Genomic DNA, 8,042 nt, shown 5'->3' on the forward strand with positions numbered 1-8,042 from the left:
CTTTATCTAGACCTGGCCACCATAAGTAACTAACTGCGTGCAAAAGTCTTGGTCAAGCACATTCCCAGGTGCTGGTCATTCCCAGGTGAAGATCTCCTAATAATTTGGACCTGAATTTATTTGGTATAACCACTCTTGCACACCACATGATGTAATCTTTATAGACTGATAACTTATTCCTACAAAAGAAGAACGGATGAATATCTTTGTCAGTTACCTGGTTTGGCCATCCATTTACGATGTACTCATACACCTTTGACATAACTGGGTCACGTTCGGTTGCTCTACCAATCTCCAGCTATGACTTGTAGTTCATCAATGTATGTTTGGATGGAGGATTGCTGGCAGGGGCTTATGGTCCGTAATGATGGTAAACATAAGACCATACAAGTATTTATGGAACTTCCTGGGAACCTACGCAGGGAGACAAAGGGAAATAAAATAGAGGCAGAAGCAAAAAATAGAAAAGAGAATAGTAAAAGTGGAGGGCAAAGAAACCCAAGGCAAAAACAAAAAGGGCCACGTTACAGCAAAATTCTAAAGGGGCAAAGTGTGTTAAAAAGACAAGCCTGAAGGCTCTGTGCCTCAATGCGAGGAGTATTCGGAATAAATGGACGAATTAATTGCGCAGATAGCAGTTAACGGATATGATGTAATTGGCATCACGGAGACATGGCTCCAGGGTGACCAAGGCTGGGAACTCAACATCCAGGGGTATTCAACATTTAGGAAGGATAGGTAGAGAGAATAAGGAGGCAGGGTGGCGTTGCTGGTTAAAGAGGAATTTAATGCAATAGTAAGGAGGGACATTAGCCTAGATGATGTGGAATTGGTATGGGTGGAGCTGCGGAATACCAAAGGACAGAAAACGCTAGTGGGAGTTGTGTACAGACCACCAAACAGTAGTAGTGAGGTTGGGGACAGCATCAAACACGAAATAAGGGATGCGTGCAATAAAGGTACAGCAGTTATCATGGGCGACTTTAATCTACATATTGATTGGGCTAACCAAACTGGTAGTAATGCCTGGATTTCCTGGAGTGTATTAGGGATGGTTTTCTAGACCAATATGTCGAGGAACCAACTAGAGAGCTGACCATCCTAGACTGGGTGATGTGTAATGAGAAGAGACTAATTAGCAATCTTGTTGTGCGAGGCCCCTTGGGGAAGAGTGACCATAACATGGTAGAATTCTTTATTAAGATGGAGAGTGACACAGTTAATTCGGAAACTAGGGTCCTGAACTTAAGGAAAGGTAACTTCGACAGTATGAGGCGTGAATTGACTAGAATAGACTGGCAAAGAATACTTAAAGGGTTGACGGTGGATAAGCAATGGCAAACATTTAAAGATCATATGGATGAACTTCAGCAATTGTACATCCCTGTCTGGAGTAAAAATAAAATGGGGAAGGTGGCTCAACCGTGGCTAAGAGAAATTAAGGATTGTGTTAAAACCAAGGAAGAGGCATATAAATTGGCTAGAAAAAGTAACAAACCTGAGGACTGGGAGAAATTTAGAATTCAACAGAGGAGGACTAAATGTTTAATTAAGAGGGGGAAAATAGAGTACGAGAGGAAGCTTGCAGAGAACATAAAAACTGACTGCAAAAGCTTCTATAAATATATGAAGAGAAAAAGATTAGTGAAGACAAATGTAGGTCCCTTGCAGTCGGATTCAGGTGAATTTATAATGGGGAACAAAGAAATGGCAGACCAATTGAACAAATACTTCAGTTCTGTCTTCACGAAGGAGGACACGAATAACCTTCCGAATGTACTAGGGGACAGGGGGTCTAGTGATAAGGAGGAACTGAGGGATATCCTTATTAGGCGGGAAATTGTGTTCGGGAAATTGATGGAATTGAAGGCCAATAAATCCCCGGGGCCTGATAGTTTGCATCCTAGAGTACTTAAGAAAGTGGCCCTAGAAATAGTGGATGCATTGGTGATCATTTTCCAACAGTCTATTAACTCTGGATCAGTTCCTATGGACTGGAGGGTAGCTAATGTAACACCACTTTTTAAAAAAGGAGGGAGAGAGAAAACAGATAAATATAGACCGGTTAGCCTGACATCAGTAGTGGGGAAAATGTTGAAATCAATCATTAAGGATGAAATAGCAACGCATTTGGAAAGCAGTGACAGGATTGGTCCAAGTCAGCATGGATTTATGAAAGAGAAATCATGCTTGACAAATCTTCTGGAATTTTTTGAGGCTGTAACTAGTAGAGTGAACAAGGGAGAACTAGTGGATGTGGTGTATTTGGAATTTCAAAAGGCTTTTGACATGGTCCCGCACAAGAGATTGGTGTGCAAAGTCAAAGTGCATGGTACTGGGGTTAATGTACTGACGTGGATAGAGAACTGGTTGGCAGACAGGAAGCAGAGAGTCGAGATAAACAGGTCCTTTTCAGAATGGCAGGCAGTGACTAGTGGAGTGCCGCAGGGCTCAGTGCTGGGACCGCAGGGCTCAGTGCTGGGACCCCAGCTCTTTACAGTATACATTAACGATTTGGATGAAGGAATTGAGTGTAATATCTACAAGTTTGCAGATGACACTAAACTGGGTGGTGGTGTGAGCTGTGAGGGGGACGCTAAGAGGCTGCAGGGTGACTTGGACAGGTTAGGTGAATGGGCAAATGCATGGCAGATGCAGTATAATGTGGATAAATGTGAGGTTATCCATTTTGGGGGCAAAAACACAAAGGCAGAATATTATCTGAATGGCGGCAGATTAGGAAAAGGGGAGGTGCAACGAGACCTGGGTGTCATGGTTCATCAGTCATTGAAGGTTGGCATGCAGGTACAACAGGCGGTGAAGAAGGCAAATTTGAGTTTAGGAGCAGGGAGGTCTTACTGCAGTTGTACAGGGCCTTAGTGAGTCCTTGCCTGGAATATTGTGTTCAGTTCTGGTCTCCTAATCTGAGGAAGGACGTTCTTGCTATTGAGGGAGTGCAGCGAAAGTTCACCAGACTAATTCCAGGGATGGCTGGACTGTCATATGAGGAGAGACTGGATCAACTGGGCCTTTATTCACTGGAGTTTAGAAGGATGAGAGGGGATCTCATAGAAACGTCTAAGATTCTGACGGGACTGGACAGGTTAGATGCGGGAAGAGTGTTCCCGATATTGGGGAGGTCCAGTACCAGGGGACATAGTCTTAGGATAAGGGGTAGGCCATTTAGGACTGAGATGAGGAGAAACATCTTCACTCAGAGAGTTGTTAACCTGTGGAATTCCCTGCCGCAAAGAGTTGTTGATGCCAGTTCATTGGATGTATTCAAGAGGGTGTTAGATATGGCCCTTACGGCTAAGGGGATCAAGGGGTATGGAGAGAAAGCAGGAAAGGGGTACTGAGGGAATGATCAGCCATGATCTTATTGAATGGCGGTGCAGGCTCGAAGGGCCGAATGGTCTACTCCTGCACCTATTGTCTATGTTTCGACGTTTCTTGACCTCAAAAATTAATGCCAAAGCCTCCCTTTCAATTTGCGCATAATTATGCTCACTGGCACCGAGAGTGCGTGAAGCAAAAGCAATTGGTCTCTCCTCCCCACTATGTAGTCTATGAGAGATCACTGCCCCAATTCCATACGGAGAGGCGTCACATACTAGCTTGATCTCCTTAGATTAGTCATAGTGAACTAACATGGTGCTCTCAACCAACTGGCCTTTAACTCCTTGAATGCTGTGTTGCATTCTTCTGACCACTTCCAATGGACCTGTTTTTTCAATAGTTCATTCAGTGGATCTAATACTGTAGCCAAATCTGGACTCTGACAGTTCAGTCAAGTGTACTTGTAATTTATCTTGGATTTTTAGCTGTTAATCAAAACACAGAAGCCCTCAAAGTTGCTCTATTGGTTGGCTGAATCATTCACCTAAAAAATTTCAGCTCGGTTATCTGATTACCTTATCCTACGTCGCCAATGTATGTTTTCGGTACAACATCACAAACACACAGGCTTTAAAATGGCTGATAACTTCAGGGAGCCACTCAGGTGACTCCCTCTTTATTGTTGTAAACAGCAATGGCTGCAATGCCACAGTAGTCCACTGAGTGCACTACAAATATTACCCCCCCTCCCACATGCAAGCTCTCTCTCTTTCTCTCTCTCTTCCCCCGCCACCCCCCAACCCGCCCTCTCTCCCTCCTCCCAACCCCCCAAGCTCTCTCTCTCCCCACTCCCCAAGCTTTCTTCCTCTCCTCCACCAAGCTCTCTCTCTCTCTCCCTCCCTCCCTTCCTGCCCCCAGGCTCTCCTTCTACCTTGCACCCCTCTCTCCTCCCCCCGCCGCAACTGCTCAGCGGGAGGCTCAGGGGTTTGCAACTCAGCTCTATCTCTCCCCGCCCAGATTCTCTCAACATCACCACCAACACTCTGTCTTCCCCCACCCCCCCCCCGCCCCCCGGCTCTCACTCCCGCCAGGGTGTCTCTTTTTTCCATCCCCAGGTTCTCTCTCTTCTCCACCACCCCCCCCCCCCCCCACCGTCTCTCTCTTTCTCTCCCCACCCCCCAGGGTCTCTCTCTCTCTCTCCCCCCCCCGCCCCTCCCCAGGCTCCCCCTCTCTCTCCTCCTCCCTTCCCCAGACACCCCCTCTCTCTCTCCTCCCCCCCCTCCCCAGACACCCCCTCTCTCTCCTCCCCCCTCCCCAGTCACACCCTCTCTCTCCTCCCCCCCTCCCCAGACACACCCTCTCTCTCCTCCCCCCCTCCCCAGACACACCCTCTCTCTACTCCCCCCCTCCCCAGACTCCCCCCCTCTCTCTCCTCCCCCCCTCCCCAGACTCCCCCCCTCTCTCTCCTCCCCCCCTCCCCAGACTCCCCCCCTCTCTCTCCTCCCCCCCTCCCCAGACTCCCCCCCTCTCTCTCCTGCCCCCCTCCCCAGACTCCCCCCCTCTCTCTCCTCCCCCCCTCCCCAGACTCCCCCCCTCTCTCTCCTCCCCCCTCCCCAGACTCCCCCCCTCTCTCTCCTCCCCCCTCCCCAGACTCCCCCCTCTCTCTCCTCCCCCCCTCCCCAGACTCCCCCCTCTCTCTCCCTCCCCCCTCCCCAGACTCCCCCCCTCTCTCTCTCCTCCCCCCCCTCCCCAGACTCCCCCCCTCTCTCTCCTCCCCCCTCCCCAGACTCCCCCTCTCTCTCCTCTCCCCCTCCCCAGACTCCCCCTCTCCCTCCTCCCCAGACTCCCCCTCTCTCTCCCCCCTCCCAGACTCCCCCTCTCTCTCCTCCCCCCCTCCCCAGATTCACCCTCTCTCTCCTCCCCCCCCTCCCCAGATTCACCCTCTCTCTCCTCCCCCCCCTCCCCCTCTCTCTCCTCCCCCCTCCCCCTCAGTCTCCTCCCCCCTCCCCCTCAGTCTCCTCCCCCCTCCCCTCAGTCTCCTCCCAGACTCCCCCTCAGTCTCCTCCCCAGACTCCCCCTCAGTCTCCTCCCCAGACTCCCCCTCTCTCTCCTCCCCAGACTCCCCCTCTCTCTCCTCCTCTCTCTCTCCCCAGACTCCCCCTCTCTCTCCTCCTCCCTCCCCCAGACTCCCCCTCTCTCTCCTCCTCCCTCCCCAGACTCCCCCTCTCTCTCCTCCTCCCTCCCCCAGACTCCCCCTCTCTCTCCTCCTCCCTCCCCCAGACTCCCCCTCTCTCTCCTCCTCCCTCCCCCAGACTCCCCCTCTCTCTCCTCCCCCTCCCCCCCCCCTCTCTCTCCTCCCCCCCTCCCCAGACTCCCCCTCTCTCTCCTCCCCCCCTCCCCAGACTCCCCCTCTCTCTCCTCCCCCCCCTCCCCAGACTCCCCCACTCTCTCCTCCGCCCCTCCCCAGACTCCCCCTCTCTCTACTCCCCCCTCCCCAGACTCCCCCTCTCTCTACTCCCCCCTCCCCAGACTCCCCCTCTCTCTCCTCCCCCCCTCCCCAGACTTCCCCTTTCTAGACTCCCCCTCTCTCTCCTCCCCCCCCTCCCCAGGCTCCCCCTCTCTCTCCTCCTCTCCTCCCCCCTCCCCCTCCTCCCTCCTCCCCCTCCCCAGACTCCCCCTCTCTCTCCTCCCCCCCTCCCCAGACTCCCCCTCTCGCCTCCCCCCTCCCCAGACTCCCCCCTCTCTCCCCCCCCCCCCAGACTCCCCCCCTCTCCTCCTCCCCCCCCAGACTCCCCATCTCTCTCCTCCCCCCCTCCCCAGACTCCCCCTCTCTCTCCTCCTCCTCCCCCCCTCCCCAGACTCCTCTCCCTCCTCCCCCCTCCCCAGACTCCCCCTCTCTCTCCTCCTCCTCCCCCCCTCCCCAGACTCCCCCTCTCTCTCCTCCTCCTCCCCCCCTCCCCAGACTCCCCCTCTCTCTCCTCCTCCTCCCCCCCTCCCCAGACTCCCCCTCTCTCTCCTCCTCCTCCCCCCCTCCCCAGACTCCCCCACTCTCTCCTCCCCCCTCCCCCCCCTCCCCAGACTCCCCCTCTCTCTCCTCCCCCCTCCCCAGACTCCCCCTCTCTCCTCCCCCCTCCCCAGACTCCCCCTCTCTCCTCCCCCCTCCCCAGACTCCCCCTCTCTCTCCTCCCCCCCCCCAGACTCTCCATCTCTCTCCTCCCCCCCCCAGACTCTCCATCTCTCTCCTCCCCACCTCCCCAGACTCCCCCTCTCTCCTCCCTCCTCCCCAGACTCCCCCTCTCTCCTCCCTCCTCCCCAGACTCCCCCTCTCTCTCCTCCCCCCCCCAGACTCCCCCCTCTCTCCTCCCCCCCCAGACTCCCCATCTCTCTCCTCCCCCCCTCCCCAGACTCCCCCTTCCCCCTCCCCAGACTCCCCCTCTCTCTCCTCCTCCCCCCCTCCCCAGACTCCCCCTCTCTCTCCTCCCCCCTCCCCAGACTCTCCCTCTCTCTCCTCCCCCCTCCCCAGACTCCCCCCTCTCTCCTCCCCCCTCCCCAGACTCCCCCCCCTCTCTCCTCCCCCCCTCCACAGACTCCCCTCTCTCTCTCCTCCCCCCCTCCCCAGACTCCCCCACTCTCTCCTCCCCCCCTCCCCCTCACTCTCCTCCCCCCCCTCCCCCTCACTCTCCTCCCCCCCCTCCCCCTCACTCTCCTCCCCCCTCCCCAGACTCCCCCTCTCTCTCTCCTCCTCCCTCCCCCAGACTCCCCCTCTCTCTCCTCCTACCTCCCCAGACTCCCCCTCTCTCTCCTCCCCCCTCCCCAGACTCCCCCTCTCTCTCCTCCCCCCCCTCCCCCCCTCCCCAGACTCCCCCTCTCTCTCCTCCCCAGACTCCCCCTCTCTCTCCTCCTCCCCCCTCCCCAGACTCCCCCTCTCTCTCCTCCCCCCCAGACTCCCCCTCTCTCTCCTCCCCCCCTCCCCTCCCTCTCCTCCCCCCCTCCCCCTCCCTCTCCTCCCCCCCTCCCCAGACTCCCCCTCTCTCTCCTCCCCCCTCCCCAGGCAACCCTCTCTCTCCTCCCCCCCTCCACAGACTCCCCCTCTCTCTCCTCCCCCCCTCTCTCTCCTCCCCCCCTCCCCAGACTCACCCTCTCTCTCCTCCCCCCCCCCTCCCCCCTCACTCTCCTCCCCCCCCCCCCTCCTCTCCTCCCCCCTCACTCTCCTCCCCCCCTCCCTCCCCCTCACTCTCCTCCCCCCCCTCCCCCTCACTCTCCTCCCCCCTCCCCAGACTCCCCCTCTCTCTCTCCTCCTCCCTCCCCCAGACTCCCCCTCTCTCTCCTCCTACCTCCCCAGACTCCCCCTCTCTCTCCTCCCCCCCTCCCCAGACTCCCCCTCTCTCTCCTCCCCCCCTCCCCAGACTCCCCTCTCTCTCCTCCCCAGACTCCCCCTCTCTCTCCTCCCCCCTCCCCAGACTCCCCCTCTCTCTCCTCCCCCCCCAGACTCCCCCTCTCTCTCCTCCTCTCCTCCCCCCTCCCCCTCCCTCCTCCTCCCCCTCCCCAGACTCCCCCTCTCTCTCCCTCCCCCCCTCCCCAGACTCCCCCTCTCTCCTCCTCCCTCCCCCAGACTCCCCTCTCTCTCCTCCTCCCTCCCCCCAGACTCCCCCTCTCTCTCCTCCCCCCCTCCCCAGACTCCCCCCTCTCTCTCCTCCCCCCCC

The 8,042-nt window shown here is 56.7% G+C and overlaps 1 protein-coding gene across 1 annotated transcript in view; it reads right to left on the reverse strand.

The window, feature by feature from the left end:
* Positions 1-265: 265 nt before the first annotated feature.
* Positions 266-8,042, reverse strand: part of spg7 (SPG7 matrix AAA peptidase subunit, paraplegin) — a 133,343-nt gene continuing 125,566 nt past the window's right edge. Inside the window, exon 19 of the transcript XR_011596368.1 lies at positions 266-414. The gene's annotated coding sequence lies outside the window, so the exon portion shown is untranslated. The remainder of the gene's footprint in view (positions 415-8,042) is intronic.

The sequence above is a fragment of the Pristiophorus japonicus genome, chromosome 13 (assembly GCF_044704955.1).
Source record: "Pristiophorus japonicus isolate sPriJap1 chromosome 13, sPriJap1.hap1, whole genome shotgun sequence".
NCBI lineage: Eukaryota > Metazoa > Chordata > Chondrichthyes > Pristiophoridae > Pristiophorus > Pristiophorus japonicus.